At 41.5% G+C, this 23575-nt stretch overlaps 1 protein-coding gene across 1 annotated transcript in view; it reads left to right on the forward strand.

The window, feature by feature from the left end:
• The window catches only part of ADAMTS18 (ADAM metallopeptidase with thrombospondin type 1 motif 18), a 219583-nt gene that overhangs the window by 145821 nt on the left and 50187 nt on the right, over positions 1–23575 (forward strand). The gene's annotated exons all lie outside the window — the stretch shown is intronic.

Raw genomic sequence — 23575 nt, forward strand, 5'->3', positions numbered from 1 at the left:
TTTATCTTACTAACTATTTTGGGAAACAACTTAACACTGAAAAAAGTTTTTTTAAAAAAAAAGAGAGATGTTGACAGGTTTCTTACATACCAGAGACTGTAAGGCCGAACAGGGCATAGGGTTACAGCCTGTGTTAGATGGGTTACACTCCCCCTGAAGACGCAGGTTCGCAGCTTGGGAGTGATTCTGGACTCATTGCTGAGCCTGGAAGCCCCGGTCTCGGCGGTGGCCGGGAGAACTTGTGTGCCAGCTGCGCCCGTACCTTGGGAAGTCGAATCTGACCATGGTGGTTCACGCTCTTGTTACATCCCGATTAGATTACTGCAATGCACTCTACGTGGGGTTGCCTTTGAAGACTGTTTGGAAACTCCAACTAGTCCAGCGGGAAGCAGCCAGAGTACTTACAGGAGCGTCATACAGGGAGCATACCACCCCCCTGTTGTGTCAGCTCCACTGGCTGCCGATCCAATTCCGAGCACAATTCAAAGTGCTGGTTTTGACCTACAAAACCCTATACGGTTCCGGCCCAGTGTATCTGTCCGAACGGATCTCCCTCTACATCCCACCTCGGAGTCTAAGATCTTCTGGGGAGGCCCTGCTCTTGACCCCACCTCTATCACAAAGTGAGGTTGGCGGGGACGAGGAGCAGGGCCTTCTCGGTGGTGGCCCCCCACCTGTGGAATTCACTCTCTGCAACATCGCTCCTTTCCTTTAGGAAAAAATTGAAAACATGGATTTGGGACCAGGCATTCGGACAATCTGGCAGATAAAGAAAGGACTTTGACGATGGGCAGGAATTGACTAAGTGGAATGGAATTATGGAACTCTGAAAGACGAACGCTGAGCATGAGATTAGTTTTATTGATTGTGTTATATATTGACTGTTTTTAACTGTGATAATTGTTTTAACTATTGTTTTGTACGTATGTGTATTTTGTGTAGGCATTGAATTGTGCCTTTTTGTAAGCCGCCCTGAGTCCCCCCTCGGGGGTTGAGAAGGGCGGAGTAGAAGTACTCGAAATAAATAATAAATCTACACTGACCACTCAAGAAGTGACCTACATTGAACTCACAGGACTGAAGTGGGATAATATGAGGCAAGGCCACCCCAGCACAGCTTTGCCCATGTTAGCCAAAGCAAGGGGAGAGTCCAAATTATTCCATAGAATTCAGACATTCCATGAACTTGGAGCCTGTAGGGACAGTTTGGACATTTCCCAAAAGTTCCAGTTTCATCCCATCGTATGTTTCTCAAGCTCAGGTGGCTCAGACACAAGATTGCAGTGCCCCCCCCCCCACCAGTGAAACATGTCCCACCTGTTCTCCTTCACATGCCATTAAATTTGTTTGAGTGTCTTGGAATGCTGGGAAAAGAGCAAAGAAAGGAGCAGGTGACAGAGAATGTGTAGGACCTGTGTTGTGGCTGAAAACCATCAACACATGAGTTGGTGGGGCAGTTATGGTGGCGATTGTGGCCTTACCGCAGCGTTTGACACCGTCGACTACGATCTAATGATTCACCGTCTTGCCATGTCCGCAGTTCATGGTCAGGCCCTCAATTGGTTCAACTCATTTCTCTGGAACCGGAGTCAACGCGTCGAGTACATGGATCAAGTCTCCGATAGATCCCCCCTCCTATGTGGGGTCCCCCAAGGTGCAATTCTCTCTCCTCTTCTCTTCAACATCTACGTTAGACCCCTTGCTAGTTTGGCTCAGAGTTTCGGCCTGGATTGCTACCAATATGCAGACGATATCCAACTCCTTCTGCACCTGGAGCCTGGAGCAACGTCAATTCCAGACAATTTCACCCTATGTCTGGAAGCTTTGTCAAACTGGCTATGTGCTAGCAGACTGAAGGTGAACCGGCGAAGACTGAGATTTTCTGGCATGGCCGCCCGGCAGGTCTGACTCCTCCATAACCCACCTTCGATGGTGCCACCCTATCTCCATCGATCACTGTTAAGAGCTTAGGTGTCGTCCTGGATTCACAGCTGACAATGGAAGCTCAGGTCGCTGCTGCCAGCAAACAGGCCTTTTTCCATCTACGACAAGCGAGGCAACTGGCACCCTACCTATCTGACGAGGCTCTGGCAACTGTCATCCATGCCACAGTCACGTCTAGGCTGGACTATTGCAACTCCCTGTATGTGGGCCTTCCGATGTCTACGACCCGAAAGCTTCGTATTGTTCAGAATGCGGCAGCCAGGTTACTCACAAGAACGTCCATGGAATGCCATATAACACCAGTGCTGCAACATTTACACTGGCTTCCAACTGAGTACCGTGGCCCATATAAGATGCTCATTCTGACCTTTAAAACTCTTTATGGCCAGGGTCCATCGTACCTTAGGGACTGCCTCTCCTCCCATCATCGGAGGTCGCAATGACCAGCCCAACGTGACTTACTCCATATATCGGGTCCTAGAGAAGTGCACTTGGAAAGGACCAGGTGCAGGGCTTTTTCTATTTCTGCCCCTGCCTTGTGGAATTCCTTGCTGCCCTACATGAGAGCCATGCGTGACTTAGGGCCTTTTACTCTCACACTTAAGACCTGGCTTTTTACTAGAGCATTCGATCTCTGTTGATTTTTAATTTTTGTATGTATGTATTTTATCTTTTGTAATTTAGCTGTAAATCGCCTGGAGCATTCTTGGATGGAGGGCAATTAATAAGTTATTAAATGATGATGATGATGATGATGATGATGATGATGATGATGATTGAGCATTGGAGAGTCCCTCCAATCTCCGCGGTGGCTGGGGTCAGTCCTGCGTGGGAGTATACCAGGGGCTGATCTGTTGTCCATCAAGTAAATCCAGCCCCAGTTTTGTGTATACCTTCCCCGGGTTTCTTGTGTAGCTTAACCAACTATATAACTACATGCACATAAATTTATACTATGCAATCACTTTAAAATAATAATAACAGTGACAATAATAATAATAATAATAATAATAATAATAATAATTTAACCTGTCTTTCCTTATTGTTCAAGGTGGAGAAAACATTAAAATACAGCAACAGGCATACAACGTTATTTGAAAACACTTAACATTACTTGCAAAATATATAACAGCTGTAAAAGGAATATATAAAACCAATACATATTGAAAGAGCCAATTCATACTCCAAAACTTATAATTTAAAAAACATCTGGGTAGGCTTGCCGGAAGAGACTGATCTTCAGAGCTATTTTAAATTCAGACAGTGTATCCAGCTGTTGAATCTTTTCTGGCAGGTCATGTCCCCATCTGGGGACAACTGAAGAAAAAGTCCATTGGGTGATAGTTACTGGCTAACTGAAGTCAATATTCCAAGAAGATCTTTTGAGTATACAAGGTGGATTTTACATGAAAAGACAATCCCATATATTAGGGCTGGGCGGTTTCGTTTCGTTAATTCGTAATTCGTTAATAATTCGTTAATTTTTTCAATTACAAAACGATAACGAACCATTCTGGAGCAATTATTAAAAAAAACGAATTTTCAAAAACGTTTTGTAAATGCTTCGTATTTCGATATTGTATTCGTTTCGTTATTGTTTTGAGGTCGTTTCGTTATTATTTCCGCATGTCTGGGCCAGTTTTATGGTTTAATTAGTGAAAAAAAATATAATATCACACCAACAGTCAAGAACAGAGGGAGAGGGAAGCTTCAGAAGGTTTTGGAGGTTTTTTAGCGTATTTCGCGGTCGCGTCCGCCATTAACGAATTGATTCGTTATTGTTTCGGAAATCGATTCGTTAATTTTTTACCATTTACGAAATTTCGTAAATATCGAACTTTTTAAAAGGAAAATTTTGTAATTATTTTAAATATCGAAACAAAAAAAACCCCCAAATACAAATCGATTTTAGAAACAAATTTTTCCGTTGTTACCCAGGCCTACCATATATAATCTCGATTCAAACCATGTTTGTAGGCTCTGGGTTACAATAATCATTACCTCCATAATCACCACCACTTTTGTTACAAATTTGGTTTTTTAAAGGTTTAAATTTTTATTGCCAGAATATTAAATGTTATGCAGTCAGGCTTGTTTGATATTTCACAGAAAACAAGCAAGCAAAACCAAACAAAAGATTGTTCACAGCCAAAGAAAAGCAAATTCCAACAAATTCACCCTAATAAACTGGGAAATGGCCAATGGAAAGATAGCCCAACACAACTGATCATAAGACTGTTTGGAGATGATACAGCAGTTCCCTGCTGCCTTTAGTCAATATGCTTCAAACTAATAAGCTGGATTTTCATGTTTTTGTAGTACTGTCAGGGTGCTTTTTTAAAAAAAAAAAACCACTTTTTTTTGCAGTGTAGTGCACAACAATAATAATCTGTATTGCAAATATGTTTTTGAAAGACTAGCATGTGAGAATGGTCATCTGTTCTAGTCAATACCCTTTAAAATCATATACCTTAAGTATAGCTTGTTTATTGTGAATTTACAGGCACATAAATGTGATATAACCAAAATGTATCATCTCACTTGTGCCGTCGCTGCCTGGGGGCTATAGTTCTTAGTGAAAGAAACATGGACGTGACATCTTTTCCCCAGGGGATTGCTTCTTGCCTTCCTTTAGAGAACTGGAACTCTCAAGGATCAAGACACTATAGATAACTCGAAATAGGCTTTATTGTTCACAAAGAGTTATCTTTCTTAGGCATTGAACTTGATGTTCCAAAAGGGGTAAAGAAAATATACATTATAGTCTCTAGAGTCTTGGGTCCAAGGAGTTTTCCAGCTGAGTAGCTTCCAAGTTCCTTCTATCTCAATGGCTGTTAAGTCTGAACATTCACAACCCCAGTCCAATAGCCTATATTGAAGGCACAAAGTTTTCCTCTTGATGCCAAAGGACTGGTTAGAAGGCACTTAAGATTCCTCAATGTTGTCCAGGTGAGCTGGGCATGAAGTATGAATCTTAAGAGTACAAACTTAAGAATTGGTGGTAAGAGATGAGTTGACTAAGGGTTTAGAGCCAAGCCTTTCTCATGTCCATCTGTTGAGTTGTTTGATAGAAGAATGAAAAAGAAAGCACTGCCCTCCTTCCTGGGAAGGGGTGGAGCCAAACAATTGAGCTGGGGAAACAATTCAACCGATGCAAAACAACATTAATAGAAAGCTGTAGATAACCAAACAATTCAACTATATATTTACATGCAAGTGGCGCCAGAAGCTTCAAATGGTCCAGCGGGTGGCAGCCAGGTTGCTAACGGGACCAGCACTCAGGAAGCACACAATGCCTCTGTTGCGCCAGATCTGCTGGCTGTCAGTTTGCTGCTGGGCACAATTCAAAGTGTTGGCTTTAGCCTGTTTAGTCCTAAACAGTCCCAGCCCAGCCTACCTGTCCGAACGTATCTCTCCCTATGAACCAGCTAGGAATTTAAGATCTTCTGGGGATATTTGTTGCACTCCAGAACAGGAATAACCCTCTGACTTCAAGACACCATACATTGAGTAGGAAAACAATCCTTTTTTAGTGAAGATAAGTAAAAAGCAGCAAAGTAAAAAGCACTTTAAAGGAATAGATAAATCCAATTTGGTAAGAAGCTAAGCAGAAACAAATTAGTCCAAGGTAGAGTTCAAAGGAAGAGGGGCCGACCAAGGGCAAGATGGATGGATGGCATCCTTGAAGTGACTGGACTGACCTTGAAGGAGCTGGGGGTGGTGACAGCTGACAGGGAGTTCTGGCGTGGGCTGGTCCATGAGGTCACAAAGAGTCGGAGATGACTGAACGAATGAACAACAGAGTTCAGCAATGTCCATAAAAGCAAAGTCCACACATCTCCAATACAATCCAAAAAATCAGGAATACATTGATCCAAGGCTTGGGTAAGCAATCATGAAATATAGGAATCCAAAACTATGAACGAGAATAATCTTAGCATGAAACTTCAAAGCAAGGTTTCCATAAAACAAAACTTAGCGTGAAACTCAACAATGCTTGAGCTGACTACATATCTCAAGCTTCAGACTTTTATCCCCTCGTTAGCTAGGTCACTAGTGGTCAGAAATTGGTTTCTCTTTAGTTGAGGCTTTGTTTGTTATTGTTTTCTCCCGAAGCCTGGCAGATCGCCTAAGCCTTTGCACAGCTCTCCTGTTTTGACTGAACTCTTCTCGTCTATCTCTTGGCTCATTATCTGTTTTCTCTTTTGGCTCATTATCTATTTGCTCTCTTGGCTCGTTATCTATTTGCTCATTAATTTCTGCAGGTGCATCCCCACACCCCTCAGGGACATTCTCATGGGAAACTACAGGGATCTCCTGGCCATTCTCTGACTCAGTATCACTGACCAAACCATTGCCATCTTGAAACTCATCTTGAACCGCCCCCTCCCTACTGACATTCTGGGAAAAAAATTGAACAAGCCTTTGAAAACGCAGTGTAATGGATGAATATGGAATCCAGGAAAGAATGAACATGGAAGGGCTTGACAATATCTTTGGAAAATGAGCTAATTAATAAGAAGTTACTGGTGTTTTATGCTTTAAATACTTTTATAAGGTTTTTAAAATGTGTGTTAATTGTTTTTAATTTTGTTTTAATTTTGTTTATGTTCATTGTGGCATCGAATCGTGCCAGTGTAATCTGACTTGAGTTGCCTTCAGGCTGAGAAAGGCGGCATAGAAATGCACTAAATAAATTTATTTATTTATTTATTTATTACTTCGCTTATATACCGCGATTCTCAGCCTAATGGCGACTCATTGCGGTGTACAACATAAAAAACAGGTGCAAAATACAACATACAAAAAATAATCCATAGTACATCATTATCAAAACATCACATCAAAAACATCAATATAACTACAAGCCATTCCGAGTCGTCTCATCGTCAAGTTCACAATCCAATACCATTTCCGTTGATCCATTCCTATGGTCGAGTTACCCGTCATTGCACTACTATTCAAATGCCTTCTCAAACAACCAGGTCTTTAGCTTCCTGCGGAATATCAACAGGGAGGGGGCTAGCCTGATGTCTGCGGGAAGGGTGTTCCACAGCCGAGGAGCCACCACCGAGAAGGCCCTATCTCTCGTCCCCGCCAGCTGTGCCTGTGACGCAGGTGGGATCGAGAGCAAGGCCTCCCCAGAAGATCTCAAAGTCCTCATGGGCTCATAGGCCGAGAGGCGGTCAGTTAGGTATCTTGGGCCAGAACCATTTAAGGCTTTATAGACCAATGCCAGCACCTTGAATTGAGCCCGGTAGCAGATCGGCAGCCAGTGGAGCTGGTACAGCAGGGGGGTTGTATGCTCCCTGCGCCCCGCTCCTGTTAGTATCATGTCTGCCGCACGTTGGACCAATTGGAGCTTCCGAGCCGTCTTCAAGGGCAACCCCACGTAGAGAGCATTTCAGTAGTCTAAACGGGATGTAACCAGAGCGTGGACTATTATTTAAATAATAAATAAAATATTCTGAATCTGATTCTGTAAAAGCAGGGAGATCCTATCTGGAAGAGGAATGAAATAGAACAAAATAGGGAACATATGATAGAACAATCTATCTGGCATTGCAAGTTCTTATCAGATTTTTGCATATGGTTTTGGTAATGTTGTGTCATCTTAACTAGAGACATACAGATTTTTTTCCCCTTAAAATGATTAAGTTAAATGCTTACCATTAGAACATTGCACAGATCATTTAAGGTCATCTGGCTTTAATTTCTAGAACTTGTTAAAAAAATGTCAGGGTGGTGGCAGCTTTGGACCAGAAAGTAATTAATGCAGGTTTATATTACTTGAAAAGAAGCTTAGAGGAAACCTTAGGGGGAAAAGAAGGAAAGGGAGCTATAATGCAAGTAGGCCTCACACTATTATTTATTATTTATTTGCTTTATTTCTATACCGCATTTTTCAGCCTGATAAGGCGACTCAATGCGGTTTACACAATGAAATTATCACAATAACATCAATACTATCACAACAATATCCTAAACAATTAAAACACATCATATACAGCAACAAAATCAAACAATCATTAACAATTCATAACGCCTCAATATGAAATCAGAATCCGTTCTCGTAATCCTTGTGCCATTCCTGAGATCAAATTTAACCGTCCTCCTATATTCAGTTGCACTGTTTAGCCAAACGCTTGTTCATAGAGCCAGGTCTTAACCTTCTTCCGAAACGCCAGCAGCGAAGGGGCCTGTCTGATGTCTACTAGGGCTGGGCAGTTTTGTTTCATTAATTCGTAATTCGTTAATAATTCGTTAATTTTTTCAATTACAAAACGATAACGAACCATTCTGGAGCAATTATTAAAAAAAACGAATTTTCAAAAACGTTTTGTAAATGCTTCGTATTTCGATATTGTATTCGTTTCGTTATTGTTTTGAAGTCGTTTCGTTATTATTTCCGCATGTCTGGGCCAGTTTTATGGTTTAATTAGTGAAAAAAATTTATAATATCACACGAACAGTCAACAACAGAGGGAGAGGGAAGCTTCAGAAGGTTTTGGAGGTTTTTTAGCGTATTTCGCGGTCGCGTCCGCCATTAACGAATCGATTCGTTATTGTTTCGGAATTCGATTCGTTAATTTTTTACCATTTACGAAATTTCGTAAATATCGAACTTTTTAAAAGGAAAATTTTGTAATTATTTTAAATATCGAAACAAAAAAAACCCCCAAATACAAATCGATTTTAGAAACAAATTTTTCCGTTGTTACCCAGGCCTAATGTCTACAGGTAGGGCATTCCATAGCCGAGGGGCCACCACCGAGAAGGCCCTGTCCCTCGTCCCCGCCAACCACGCCTGTGACGCAGGCGGGACCGAGAGCAGGGCCTCCCCGGACGATCTTAATGTCCGCGTCGGTTCATAGGTGGAGATGCGTTCGGAGAGGTAAGTGGGGCCAGAACCGTTTAGGGCTTTATAGGCTAACGCCAGCACCTTGAATTGTGCCCGGTAGCAAATTGGCAGCCAGTGGAGCTGGCTCAACAGAGGAGTGGTATGCTCCCTGAGTGCCGCTCCTGTTAGCAACCTGGCTGCCGAGCGCTGGACCATCTGAAGCTTCCGGGCAGTCTTCAAGGGCAACCCCACGTAGAGCGCGTTGCAGTAATCTATGCGGGATGTAACCAGAGCGTGGACTACCGTGACCAAGTCAGACTTCCCAAGGTACGGGCGCAGCTGGCGCACTACACATCAAGTCCAGTTTTGCAAATCTTCTTTGTCTAGAGTTAATGCCATAGAGTTGCCTTTGGTTAATGTAAAGTAAACTGGAACAGGCGCAGAATGGAAAAGAGAGAAATAGAGAAAAAGGCGGTTACAGATATTTATTTAGTTTTATCTTTGAAATAAAAAGCAAATGTCTGTTTATTTAATAGATTGGAATATGCTCATTGTTTTCACTGTCTTATCCCCTAAGCAAACAAATGTTCCACATAGAATTGGCAAATCTTAGCCATTGAGTCTGTAGGGTTTTTTTTTTAAATATACAAAGTTATAAATTTCATAATGCATTGCCTTGTGGTCAAAACTGCTGAGTGTTGTGTCTGAAGTCAGGTGGCTGTTGTGTTAAAGGCATACATTAAAACAGTTCTGTGGAAGACCTGGAAATGTTTAAGGAGATGGTTTGCCAGCTGTAAATCCAGAAGCAAATGCCAATTGGCTGGGATGTTTCTGGAACTTGTCCAGTTAAGTAGACTGAAGCACTGGAGGTCTTTCAAAATTCATAGTTTTAATAGCATGGCCGTGTTCGCCAACGGTAGATATTGGATTGCCCTGGAAAACCGTTTTCGGCAAACACTTGACACTGTTGTAGGAAGAGATAGTGTTTTATGTTCTCATCCCTATACAAATGATACCTTGGCAATAGCTTTGTCTTGGCAATGGAAATAAAAGTTATGCAGCATTTTACTATGGTAAGCAAGCATGACAAGACGCTCTATCAAAACTTAACAGGAACAGCCAAGCACAACTGTAAGAAAAAGGGAATAAACAAGTGGAAGTTTATTAAGACATATTTAACTCACACATTAACCTAACATTTCTCAGCCTGGGGGTCAGGATCCCTGGGGGGGGGGGGTCACAAGGGGGTGTCAGAGGGGTCTCCAAAGACCATTAAGAAACACACATTTCTGATGGTATTAGAAACCCCACCTCTCCACAAAAGTCAACATCGACGCCGAAATACAACACCGCCTGAGCTCTGCAAGTGCAGCATTTTCCTGAATGAAGCAGAGAGTGTTTGAGGACCGGGACATCCGTAGGGATACCAAGGTGCTTGTCTAGAAATCTATTGTCCTCCCAACCCTGCTATATGCCTGTGAAACGTGGTCTACAGACGTCACATGCAACTCCTGGAACGATTCCATCAGCGCTGCCTCAGGAAAATCCTGCAAATCTCCTGGGAAGACAAGCAGACAAACGTCAGCGTGCTGGAAGAAGCAAAGACCACCAGCATTGAAGCGATGGTCCTCCAACATCAACCCCGCTGGGCCGGCCACGTTGTCCGGATGCCTGACCACCGTCTCCCAAAGCAGTTGCTCTACTCTGAACTTAAGAATGGAAAACGGAACATTGGTGGACAGGAAAAGAGATTTAAAGATGGGCTCCAAGCCAACCTTAAAAACTCTGGCATAGACACTGAGAATTGGGAAGCCCTGGCCCTTGAGCGCTCCAGCTGGAGGTCAGCTGTGACCAGCAGTGCTGCAGAATTCGAGGAGGCACTAGTGGAGAGTGAAAGAGAGAAACGTGCCAGGAGGAAGGCGCGTCAAGCCAACCCCAACCGGGACCGCCTTCCACCTGGAAACCAATGCCCTCACTGCGGAAGAAGATGCAGAGCAAGAATAGGGCTCCACAGCCACATACGGACCCACAAGGAAACCAATGATGGAAGACCATCTTACTCGTCCAATGAGGGATCGCCTAAGTAAGTAAGTAAGAAACCCCTTTAGCAGCGAAGGCCGAAGATTTCTCCGCCGATCCTCCTTTTCTTTTTTGGAAACAGACGGTGAATCCTCATTGTTTGAGTCCACAGTGCTCTCTGGATGTAGGTCAACTACAACTCCAAAACTCAAAGTCAATGCCCACCAAACTCTTTCAGTATTTTATTTATTTATTTACTATATTGGTATACCGCTCTTCTCAGCCCTAGGGCGACTCAGAGCGGTTCACATTAGCAAAATTAAATGCTTAAAACATCATAAAACTGTTAAAAACAATTAAAACAATAGCATTACAACAATCATTTAAACATCATAACATCTCATTATCGTCTCATAGTTAAAATCAAGATCCAGTCTCATCACCCAATTGTTCCATAGTCCTATATTCGTTACACTGCCTATTCAAATGTCTGCTCAAACAAGCAGGTCTTCACTTTCCTCCGAAATGCTAACAGGGAGGAAGCCGATCTAATTTCTGTAGGAAGGGCGTTCTACAGCTGAGGGGCCACCACTGAGAAGGCCCTGGCTCTCGTCCCCGCCAGACGTACTTGTGATGCAGGCAGGACCGAGAGCAGGGCTCCCCCAGATGATCTTAACATCCTAGCTGGTTCATAGGAGGAGATGCGTTCGGACAAGTAAGTTGGGCCAGAACTGTTTAGGGCTTTATAGGCTAAAGCCAGCACTTTGAATTGTGCCCGGTATCAAACTGGTCATGGGAGTTCTGTGTTCAGTTCCATCGTTGGTGGCATTCAGAAAGCTCTTTGATTGTAGGTGAACTATAAATCCCAGCAGCTCCAACTCCCAAATGACAAAGTCAATCCCTGCCCTGCAAACCCCACCAGTATTTACTTTTCAATGTATCAGGTATTTGTGCCAAATTTGGTCTAGATCCATAATCGTTTGAGTTCATAGTGCTCTCTCGTGGTAGGTGAACTACATTTCTCTGAAATAACTGTCAATTACTCCCAAATCCCTCTAGTATTTTCTGTTGGTCATGGGAGTTCTGTGTGCCAAGTTTGGTTCAATTTCATCATTGGCGGTGTTGAAGGGGCTCTTTGATTGTAGGTGAACTATAAATCCCAGCAATTACAATCCCCAAATGTCAACGTCTGTTTTTCCCCAAACTCCACCAGAGTCCACATTCGGGCATATTTTCCAGTATTTTCCATTGGTCATGGGAGTTCTGTGTGCCAAGTTTGGTTCAATTTCATCATTGGCGGTGTTGAAGGGGCTCTTTGATTGTAGGTGAACTATAAATCCCAGCAATTACAATCCCCAAATGTCAACGTCTTGTTTTCCCCCAAACTCCACCAGAGTCCACATTCGGGCATATTTTCCAGTATTTTCCGTTGGTCATGGGAGTTCTGTGTGCCAAGTTTGGTTCAATTTCATCATTGGCGGTGTTGAAGGGGCTCTTTGATTGTAGGTGAACTATACATCCCAGCAATTACAATCCCCAAATGTCAACGTCTGTTTTCCCCCAAACTCCACCAGAGTCCACATTCGGGCATATTGAGTATTCGTGCCAAGTTTGGTCCAGTGAATGAAAACACATCCTGCATATTTATATTACGATTCATTACAGTAGGAAAATTACAGTTATGAAGTAGCAACAAAACTATGCTATGGTTGGGGTCAGCACAACATGAGGAACTGTGTTAAGGGGTCATGTCATCAGGAAGGTCGAGAACCACTGTATTAACCCCTGAACTATTTAATCATTCATAACTCTAGTCAGTTCTTCCAGCTTCCTGTCCTATCACTATTACAGCTTTTCTTTGTCTCTTAACAAGCTTTTCCCTATCTCTCTAGATTATATTTTCCCCATCTGCCTTTTGTCAAAATTAAGCCTCAGCTTGTGTATCCTTTCTCCCCCATAGTCCCCACTTCACAGAATACTCTGAGATGTGGTTGGCACAAAATAGTCTTGCCTAGCTTCTTATGCCATAGCGCCTGGGGGTGATAAAACTCTTAGTGAAAGAGACATAGACGTGACACCTTTTCCCCAGGGGATTGCTTCTTGCCTTCCTCTAGAAAACTGGAACTCCCAAGGACCAAAACACTGTAGATAACTCATAGGGCTGGGCGGTTTCGTTTCGTTAATTCGTAATTCGTTAATAATTCGTTAATTTTTTCAATTACAAAACGATAACGAACCATTCTGGAGCAATTATTAAAAAAAACGAATTTTCAAAAACGTTTTGTAAATGCTTCGTATTTCGATATTGTATTCGTTTCGTTATTGTTTTGAGGTCGTTTCGTTATTATTTCCGCATGTCTGGGCCAGTTTTATGGTTTAATTAGTGAAAAAAAATTATAATATCACACCAACAGTCAACAACAGAGGGAGAGGGAAGCTTCAGAAGGTTTTGGAGGTTTTTTAGCGTATTTCGCGGTCGCGTCCGCCATTAACGAATCGATTCGTTATTGTTTCGGAAATCGATTCGTTAATTTTTTACCATTTACGAAATTTCGTAAATATCGAACTTTTTAAAAGGAAAATTTTGTAATTATTTTAAATATCGAAACAAAAAAAACCCCAAATACAAATCGATTTTAGAAACAAATTTTTCCGTTGTTACCCAGGCCTAATAACTCAAAATAGGTTTTATTGTTCACAAAGAGTTATCCCGTTAAGGCAATAAACTGGAAGTTTCAAAGCGGTAAGGGAAATATACATTACAGTCTCTGGTTGTCTTGGGTCCAAGGAGATTTCGCAGCTGAGAAGCTTTTCCTGTTCCCTCTTTTCTCAATGGCTGTGAAGGTCGGAACAAACACAACCCCCAGTCCAATGGCCTATGTTAAAGGCACAGAGTCTTCCCTTTGATGCCAAAGGACTGATTTGAAGGCGCTTGTGTCTCCTCAACGTTGTCCAGGATGAACTGGACATGAAGTATGAGTCCCAAGGGTAAAAACCTTAGAATTGGTGATGAGAGGTAACTTAATTAAGGGCTTTAGAGCCAAGTCTCTTTCTCACATCTATCTGATAGAAAGTTTGATGGTAGAATGGAAAAGGAAAAGCTCTGCCCTCCTCCAGGAAGAGGTGGAGCCAAGCATTGAGCTGAGGAAGCAATATAACTGGTGCAAACCACCTTGATTGACAGCTATAAATAACCAATCAATTCAATTATACATTTACAAACTAGGCAAGTTTGGGCATGTTATACAGTTTAAACCTTTGCACTTTAAAGTTCTACACACAGGTGGCACCACTCGCGCTGTCACACTTTTACTTTAACATGTTCTTCCAGTATCTCTTTAAAGATTTCCACAGACCAATGATTTCATCACATGGGCAAAATTGCCCATCCTATGACAGTTTAGCCTCACTTCAGGCACAGAGCCCACTGGATCCCACCACATGACGTAGATGTACTTCCAGTGGGGCTCTGTGTCTGAATTGAAGTCAAGCTGTTGTAAAAGGCAGCATCAGGAACACATGAAGCTTCCCATGTTCCATAGAACAGGGGGAACCCAGACAGCGATGCTTACCTCTGTGGGATAAGGTAAGGCGCGATGCGGGTTGATGGCTTTCCCATGTCAGATTTGGTGATCCATGGAGAATCCCTCCGTTATCACCCAGCTTACTGACCTCAATACGATGAGATTCCAAGAGTCCACCAAACTCAGAGACAATCCATGTTTAACTAGCGTCTATTTCTTGTAATTTGAATCTATTCAATCAGTTCTAGTCTCTGGAGTAGAAGAAGATATTACTCCATTTTTTACATGACATCTCTTCAGATATTTCAAGATAGCTGTTGTGTCACATCTCAGTTTTCTCAGATGTTCATCATAAAGCTTGGTTTCCAGATGTAAAGAGGAACTATTTGTTATTTGATTAATTAAATAGAGGCTGAAGACTAAGATGATCTTCTGGCAGGGTGGACCCTTCATTCAATCATCCCACTAGGCCTGGGTAACAACGGAAAAATTTGTTTCTAAAATCGATTCATTTTTTGGGGTTTTTTGCGTTTAGTTATTTAAAATAATTACAAAATTTTCCTTTAAAAAAGTTCGATATTTACGAAATTTCGTAAATGTGAAAAAAATTACAAAACATTAACGAATCGATTTCCGAAACAATAACGAATCGATTCGTTAATGGCGGACGCGACCGTGAAATACGCTAAAAAACTTCCAAAAACTTCTGAAGCTTCCCTCTCCCTCTGTTGTTGACTGTTGGTGTGATATTATAATTTTTTTTCACTAATTAAACAAAAAACAACCATAAAACTTGCCCCAGACATGCGGAAATAATAACGAAACGACCTCAAAACAATAACGAAACGAATACAATAACGAAATACAAAGCATTTACAAAACTATTTAAAAATTCGTTTTTAAAAAAAAATTGCTCCAGAATGGTTTGTTATCGTTTTGTAATTGAAAAAAATTAACGAATTATTAACGAATTACGAATTAACGAAACGAAACCGCCCAGCCCTACATCCCACTGCTGCCACCAATATATGTAGAGACTTAGGGGCACTTAAATCTGGGTTTGAGAGAGGCAGAATAATCTTCAGGCTGCTGCCTCAATTAAAGGTAACACGCTGCCACCAATTAATACTATTCTGAGGATCTTTTGCTCTGGAATCAGGCTTCCACCAAAGACAAAATGGGTTTAGAGGATTTTTTTTTCAAATTGATTTTTATTGGTAGAATATATAGTTTGACCAGAGTTTAGAAAGTAAGCTGGATTGTGCTGAACCCGAACTCAGGGTGCAGAACACAGAGGTGGATATTATTGAGATTCTTCTAAGTGGTTGCTGCCACCAATCTGAAAACTCTGTCTCCCTAAACTGTTATGGATACTTCTTCACACAGTGGCACACTGAGGCAAATGTTTGTCAACAAAGAACAAAGATGTTTATTTGTGTGGTTTTCAAAAACATAGGTACTTAAGCGTAACAATTGCAAGAACGAGATGAAGATTATTTGGTTACTTTAAAACAGTTCAGTTCTTGGTTTCCAATAACAACTCTTAACTCCCTCAGGAAACTAGCAGACTTCTTCCTGACTAGAATCCTTTTACTTCAAACCGTCCTTTTCCTGGGATCTGTTTGTAATCACTATACCAGCTATTTCTTCCTTAATAACTCTCTGAACTCTCTAACTCTTTGGCTTCACAAACTTCTACTCTCCTCTTTCTAACTCTCTCCTACCTGTCTTCTTCAAAACCCAGAATCTAACTATCTGTCAGATTTCAAAAGGTCTCTTCAAGGCTCGTTTTTTTCTGTGCTTCAACCAAGCTCCGCCCACTTTCTCCCAGCCAATCACAAGAGTTCTCCACATTTTCCCCCAGGCTGCTTCTAGGCTCCACCTCCACTAGGAAATTACTAACCTTAGATGGCTGCCTCCAGGCACCATTACACAAAATGGATGCCACAAAAAATCTGGGCCTATTCCTGAGCTTATTCTGGTCTAAAGGTAGGCTTTTGGATCATCACACCAGACTTTGGATCATCTTAGTTGCTTTTTGTTGGACATGTCCATCATACGGTGTTGATAACAGCACAATATTCCAGGAGAGGTCTGAACAACATAGACTAGTAACACAACTATGTCCCTTGATCTGAACATTATGATCTTGTTGACTTAGCCCAGGGGTGCATTGGCTTTTTTTGGCTGCTCATGACAATAGACTGTGAGGAAAGGCTCTGAATTTTATCTAACTGTTTAAAACGTTCTAAACCACATGGCGATCACAGAAAATCATATTTATTCAACCAAAATATCAAAATAAGATGAAAACAACAATAAAATGCAAATGAATAAAATAAAATGTGAGTGGTAAAAATTTGCTTAAATCAGTAAACATGGTTTCTTATGTTTTTATCTATTTAATTGTGATTTTTTTGTTTTGGTTTTATTTTGTTGTAATATACTGTTGGGCTTGGGCTTGTGTAAGCCGCCCCGAGTCCCCTTTGGGGAGATGGTGGCAGGGTATAAATAAAGATTATTATTATTATTATTATTATTATTATTATTATTATTATTATTATATTGGGTAACTAGCTGTACCCGCCAAGCATTGCTGTGGCCAACCTTCCCTCTTTCTCTCCTTTCCCTCCTTCCTTCACTCCCTCCTTCCTTCCTTCCCGTCTTTCCTTCTCTTCTTCCTTCCTTCTCTATCTCTTTCCTTCCCCCTTTTCTTTCTCTTCTGCTGTCTCTCTTTTCTTCCTTCTCTCTTTCCTTCTTTCCTTCCTTCCCTCTTTCTCTACATCTTCCCCCTTTCCTTCTCTCCCTCTTTCCTTCCTTCTTTCCCTTTTTCTTTCCTTCTCTCCTTCCTTCCTTCCTTCCTTCCTTCTTTCCTTCCCCAACTTTCCTTCCTTCCCCCCTTTTCTTTCCCTCCCTCTTACTCTCCTTCCTTCCTTCCTTCCTTCCTTCCTTCCTTCCTTCCTTCCTTCCTTCCTTCCTTCCTTCTCTCTCTTCCTTTCTTCTCTCTTTGCTTCCATGCTTCCTTCTCCCTTTCCTTCTTTCCCTCCCTCCCTCCCTCTTTCTTTTATTTTCTTTCTTTCTTTTCTCCCCTTCCCTCCCTCTTTCTTCCCTTTTTTCTGTATTGTCGTTTAGTTTTTGGGGGCTTTTAAAGTCCCTTCTGCTGTGTTTTTCAGTGTTTTTATGAGTGAAGGACATACATTGGGTTGTTAGGTGTATTGTGACCAAATTTGGGTCAATTCCCCCAGTGGTTTTTGAGTTCTGTTAATCCCACAAACAAACATTACATTTTTTATTTATATAGATAAGCAGATATAATGTTTGTACTTTCTGAATCATACATAGAAGCACTTAAGCAGCATCGGAAATTTAATTAAATAATCACTGGATCTATTTTTTACATTTTTATCATCTGATATTATTAGAATTTCTCTCTGTGTGCGCCTTTCATACGCACAATATATATTTGCTTGCTTTCACTGTGGGTGGGTGCAAAAGAGAAGCTGCTTAAATCCCCAGTGTTCTATAACATGTCATGCATTATTTTACATGCGCCTGGTATTAGGTGTTTCTCCACCTTAAGTCTTGTAATAAGGCAGAAAGCCAAGCTATATATATATATTGCTGGACTAATTCCTATATTTCCGGTTTGGATCTCTACCAGAATTCATGGACTGAAATAGAATCTGGCCAACAGATTGGAAAATGAATTGACCTTCCCTATTCTCTCTTTATACTCCTTTCCCCACCTCCACACAATAAAATTGTCTATTGAATCGTGAATAGTGAGCTCCCTAGATCATGTATGTTATTACAGCAAATGCACGTTTCTAATAACGTTTTCCATTGTTGTGGCTTAAAGTTTCCTTCCTTCTTTCTCCATGGCATTATCATTTTCCAAATGGTGACAGTTCCCTTTTCATTATTATTGCTGCTCTGGTACAGAATCTGGGTTGTTCCTTTTTAAAAAAAATCAGTTGACACTGAATAGTGACAACAATCCATCATATGCAATGTTAAGTCCATTTAATTTGTTTTTCTGTGTCAGTGGAACAGGTTTTGTTTTTCCGTGTCAGGAGCAACTCAAGAAACAGCAAGTCGCTTCTGGTGTGAGAGAATTGGCCGTCTGCAAGGACGTTGCCCAGGGGTTGTTGCCCGGATATTTTGATGTTTTACCACCCTTGTGGGAGGCTTCTCTCATGTCCTCGCGTGGGGAGCTGGAGCTGACAGGGGGAGCTTATCCATGCTGTGCTGTCATGCGCTGGGCCTGTAATGATTGTCTTTTGAACAGGACGTGCACTTTGTGCCCAGCAGGAAGCCAGGGTGCCTTGATAGAGAGGCCCTAAGGATTTTATTTATTATTTATTTATTTAAAAGTTTTCTATACTGATCTTCTCACCTACAAGAGGGACTCAGATCCGGTTCACAACATGTGTTCATATACAAAAATACAAACCACACAATGCACCATCATTACACAATTAAAAACATATTACAATACAACATCGTCATCATCACACTTATATAGCCACGTCGTCAAAGCATTCCTGGTCATAATTCACAGTTATTCATTCTCCTTCCATGTGGACCAAAGTTGACTCAGTTATCAAAGGCCGCATTCCATAGCCAAGTCTTTGTTGGCTTCCTGAACGTCAGGAGGGAGGGAGCAGTTCTAATCTCCTGTGGGAGGGAGTTCCAAAGCCGGGGAGCCACCATCGAGAAGGCCCAGTCTCTCATTCCCACCAACCGCGATTGTGACAGTGGTGGGATCGAGAGCAGCCCCCCCCCCCGGAAGATCTTAAAGACCTTGATGGTTCGTAGGGGAGAATCCGTTCGGACAGGTAAACAGGGCCAGAGTCGTTTAGGGTTTTGTAGGTCAAAACCAGCACTTTGAATTGTGCTCGGAGGCTAATCGGCAGCCAGTGGAGCTGGCGTAACAGAGGGGTTGTTTGCTCCCTGTACCCAGCACCCATTAGAAATCTGGCTGCCGAGCGTTGGACTAGCTGCAGCTTCCGGGCAGTCTTCAGAGGCAGCCCCACGTAGAGAGCATTGCAGTAATCTGGAAGAGTCTTTAGAGGCTTTAAAGGTTTAACAAAGTCCTTTATTATTGAACAAATTAAACAAATACTTTTTCAATCTTCAACAACAATCATACACATGACTGGTGGCTTTCTTAGTCTTGTCCACAAGGGACAGGCAACTGGCTTTGAGAACTGTTTGCTTTCTTTTAAAAGGAAAACCCTTTTTTAACCTCTCCCAGGCAATCTACTATCTAGGCTTTGCTGATGTGGGTCCTACTACCGGTTCCAAACTACTTATTGGGTCCCGAGTAGACCTACCAGTCAAGGCTTTGTAGATTCTCCAGCTGGAGTTCTTTGGGTCTGCAAAACCGTTTCCCCTGGATGCTGTAAGGCTGAGAGGCTGTAAGTTCCCAGCCAGAGCTTTGGGACTATTTCTCCCCAGAAGCTGTTTCCCCTGAAGCTGTGGAAATGAAGCTTTTCTGCAGGTGGAATATTGTGTCCAATTCTGGGCACCACAATTCAAGAGAGATATTGACAAGCGGGAATGTGTCCAGAGGAGAGCAACTAAAATGATCAAGGGTCTGGAGAACAAGCCCTATGAGGAGCGGCTTAAGGAGCTGGGCATGTTTAGCCTGAAGAAGAGAAGGCTGAGAGGGGATATGATAGCCATGTATAAATATGTTAGAGGAAGCCACAGGGAGGAGGAGGGAGCAAGCTTGTTTTCTGCTTCCCTGGAGACTAGGACGCGGAACAATGGCTTCAAACTACAAGAGAGGAGATTCCATCTGAACATTAGGAAGAACTTCCTGACTGTGAGAGCCGTTTAGCAGTGGAACTCTCTGCCCCGGAGTGTGGTGGAGGCTCCTTCTTTGGAAGCTTTTAAGCAGAGGCTGGATGGCCATCTGTCAGGGGTGATTTGAATGCAATATTCCTGCTTCTTGTCAGGGGGTTGGACTGGATGGCCCATGAGGTCTCTTCCAACTCTTTGATTCTATGATTCTACGATTCTAAATGTTGTTAATGCAAGAAAGTACTGCATCTTTTGAAATAAAATGTGCGGTTAAATAATATGATTGAAATATATTTCCACCTGAATAGTCCTGAAAACATTGTTGAAAAAGAAATAACGTATTAAAATGTCATGGTATGATTTTCCTTGCACTAATTTAAAATGAAAACATTCATTCTTTTCCTGTTTTTAAAGATCTAATTCCTGTATCCCATGTTTTGAATTCAGTCTGTAAAGAGTTAAAAACTACTTAGGTAAGGTACAAAAGTGAGGATTCTTTGAATTTTCTATGATCTGAATTGAAACAGATGGAAATCTCACCCTCTTCCCCTGGTAATGACTTTTGGGCTGTACACATAAAATTTATAGCATTATAAAATTAAATGGCTCATGATGGAAAAGATAGTCATGCCTACACAGACAAAACAAAATGTTATTTGGAGTGCACATCATGCAAGACTTATGAGTTGAGACACCAGAGTTTGTGTCTTTATTACTTATTTCTTCCAGCTCTCCTTTAGGGATCCCTGTCTATATACTTGAATTATCTCTTTTAAGTTGCCTGGAATCCCCATGATGAAAGTTAAATAGAGTTTTTGTTATCAATGAGTGATAAACCCGAGCTAAGCTTCAGGTGCCATTGCTAGGCTGAAGGCTAGCCCTACCATTAGGTAAAGTGAGACCACTTGAAGGCAGTAGCCTTCTGGAAATCCCCTTCTATGGAAGAACATGTTGTATATAGTTGTGTTTGCATTGGCTTCATGTATAAGTTGAGCAGTAGTTTTGGGGCCAAAATTATGCATTTTGCTATGTTGCATAAATGAGAGCCAGCTGGCTCTGGTTGCTGCCACACAGGGATTTGAAAAGGCCAGAAGTGATGCTGCAGTGGAAAGAGTAGAGGGGACCGGTGCTTCTTTTAGGTTCTCTCTGTAATAGACTGAGATCATGTCTGTGGTTCCTTTGCTCAGAAAATGGAATGCTTCCCCTTTTGATAATAGTTAAGATATGCTGATCCATGAATAAGTCAACCAAATATTTTTGGCTAGATTGTTTTGCTAAAATGTCTAGATTTATACATGAAAATAATAGATATACTACAATCACCAAATTGACATAGTTTTGAAAAGTTTTTAAAAAGGTTGTCATTGTACATGCATGCCTACTTACATTCTTATAGGTGGCTATTAGGCCTGGGTAACAACGGAAAAATTTGTTTCTAAAATCGATTCGTTTTTTGGGGGTTTTTGCGTTTCGTTATTTAAAATAATTACAAAATTTTCGTTTAAAAACATTCGATATTTACGAAATTTCGTAAATGTGAAAAAATTACAAAACAATAACGAATCGATTTCCGAAACAATAACGAATCGATTCGTTAATGGCGGACGCAACCGCGCAATACGCTAAAAAACCTCCAAATGGGACAGGGGGAACTTCTGAAGCTTAATTAAACCAAAAACAACTATAAAAACCCTTAGAAAACCAAAAACAACTATAAAACTTGCCCCAGACATGCGGAAATAATAACGAAACGACCTCAAAACGATAATGAAACGAATACAATAACGAAATACAAAACATTTACGAAATGATTTAAAAATTCGTTTTTTAAAAAAATTGCTCCAGACTGGTTCGTTATCGTTTTGTAATTGAAAAATTAACGAATTTTTTAACGAATTACGAATTAACGAAACGAAACCGCCCAGCCCTAGTGGCTATCAGTTCTGTTTTGATTTCCTATCAGCATTATAGTTTTAGGATTCACTAGATAGGAAAAGGACAATATATAAACAAAAAGATATACTAGAATGCCCCAAACCCCATTGTTTGAAGGGATTCTCAAACCCATGTAAGTCTACTTACATTCCTGTAAACAGCCTTGGCTCTGAGTAAGGAGTTCTGGATAGAGCAATTGTGATGGTAACTGGTGACTCTTAAGTAGGATAGAATGTTACAGGAAGCAAGTGTAATCTATTCTATCATTAAGCCCTTGGGGAATAAGTGTTTGTAATTTGAAAATCCAAAATGACTCTCTCTGTAACAAGTACCTTTTCACATCAGCATGAGGTTTAGGTGATACCTTCTCCAAAGCACAAAATTTAAAGCTATAGCAAGAGTGTGCCTTCTCTTGGAAATGTGCATATAAAGAAGAGTCAGTAGACCCATTTCTTATTCGAGAGCGGTGTTCACTAATTCTGATTTTCAGGGGTCTGGTGGTCATTCCAACATATAATAATTGACACGGACATTGGAGTACGTAGACAATATTGTCCGTGGAGCATGTAGTGAAGTGTTGTAAGGTGATATGGATATTTAATGTGGGATGAGATTTATACATGAGACTATATTGTAGTTATGCTGCCCCACAGGATGCTCAACCTCCTCCAATGACACAACATCCTACATCTAAGGTATTCCCATTTCTTATCTCGACACAGTTGATGGAGCAGCTGTTCTTTGATGTTGATTGAGATTATTGTCATGTTTGGTCCTGAAAAGGGCCAATTTTTTGTTTGTTTAGTTGATTGCATGCTGCAAGTCACTTTTGGTGTGAGAGAATCAGCCGTCTATGAAGACTTTACCCAGGGGGCACCCAGATGTGTTATGATCCTGCAAGGAGGCTTCTCTCATATCTTCCAGGTCTTCAGCTATACTGGGAGCATCTAGAATTTCAGGATCATTCAGAGCTAAAAGATATTATTTAATACTAGCCGTCCCCTGCCATGCGTTGCATGGAAGACATGAAGTCCTGAGCCGCTCCTAATAGGGTAGCCTCGGCGTATACATTGAAGTCCCCCAGCATGAGGAGCCGTTGGGACTTCAATGCCAAGCTTGAGACCACCCCAGCTAGCTCAGGTAGGGAGACCGTAGTGCAGCGAGGTGGACGGTACACTAACAGAATCCCTATTGTTTCGGTCACCCAATTTCAGATGGACACATTCAAAATTGGTTGACTGCGGGATGGGGACCCTGGTTTTAGAAAGTGTTGGTTTTTAATATATGTAATTTCTTTATGTTTATGGGTAAACTGTATTTCTTGTTGTTTCTTTGTCAGTGTTGATGTGGAGATTGTCTGGTTTGCCTTTTCTGGAACATGCAGCATATCATTATCCTTCTTTAGGGGTCCTTTTCAAATCTATGACACTATATCTGTGCGTGTGTGAATCATACATATCTATCTATATCTATGACTGGATGGATGTTTGTCAGGAGGGCTTTG

This window comes from Anolis sagrei, chromosome 8 (assembly GCF_037176765.1).
Source record: "Anolis sagrei isolate rAnoSag1 chromosome 8, rAnoSag1.mat, whole genome shotgun sequence".
NCBI lineage: Eukaryota > Metazoa > Chordata > Lepidosauria > Squamata > Dactyloidae > Anolis > Anolis sagrei.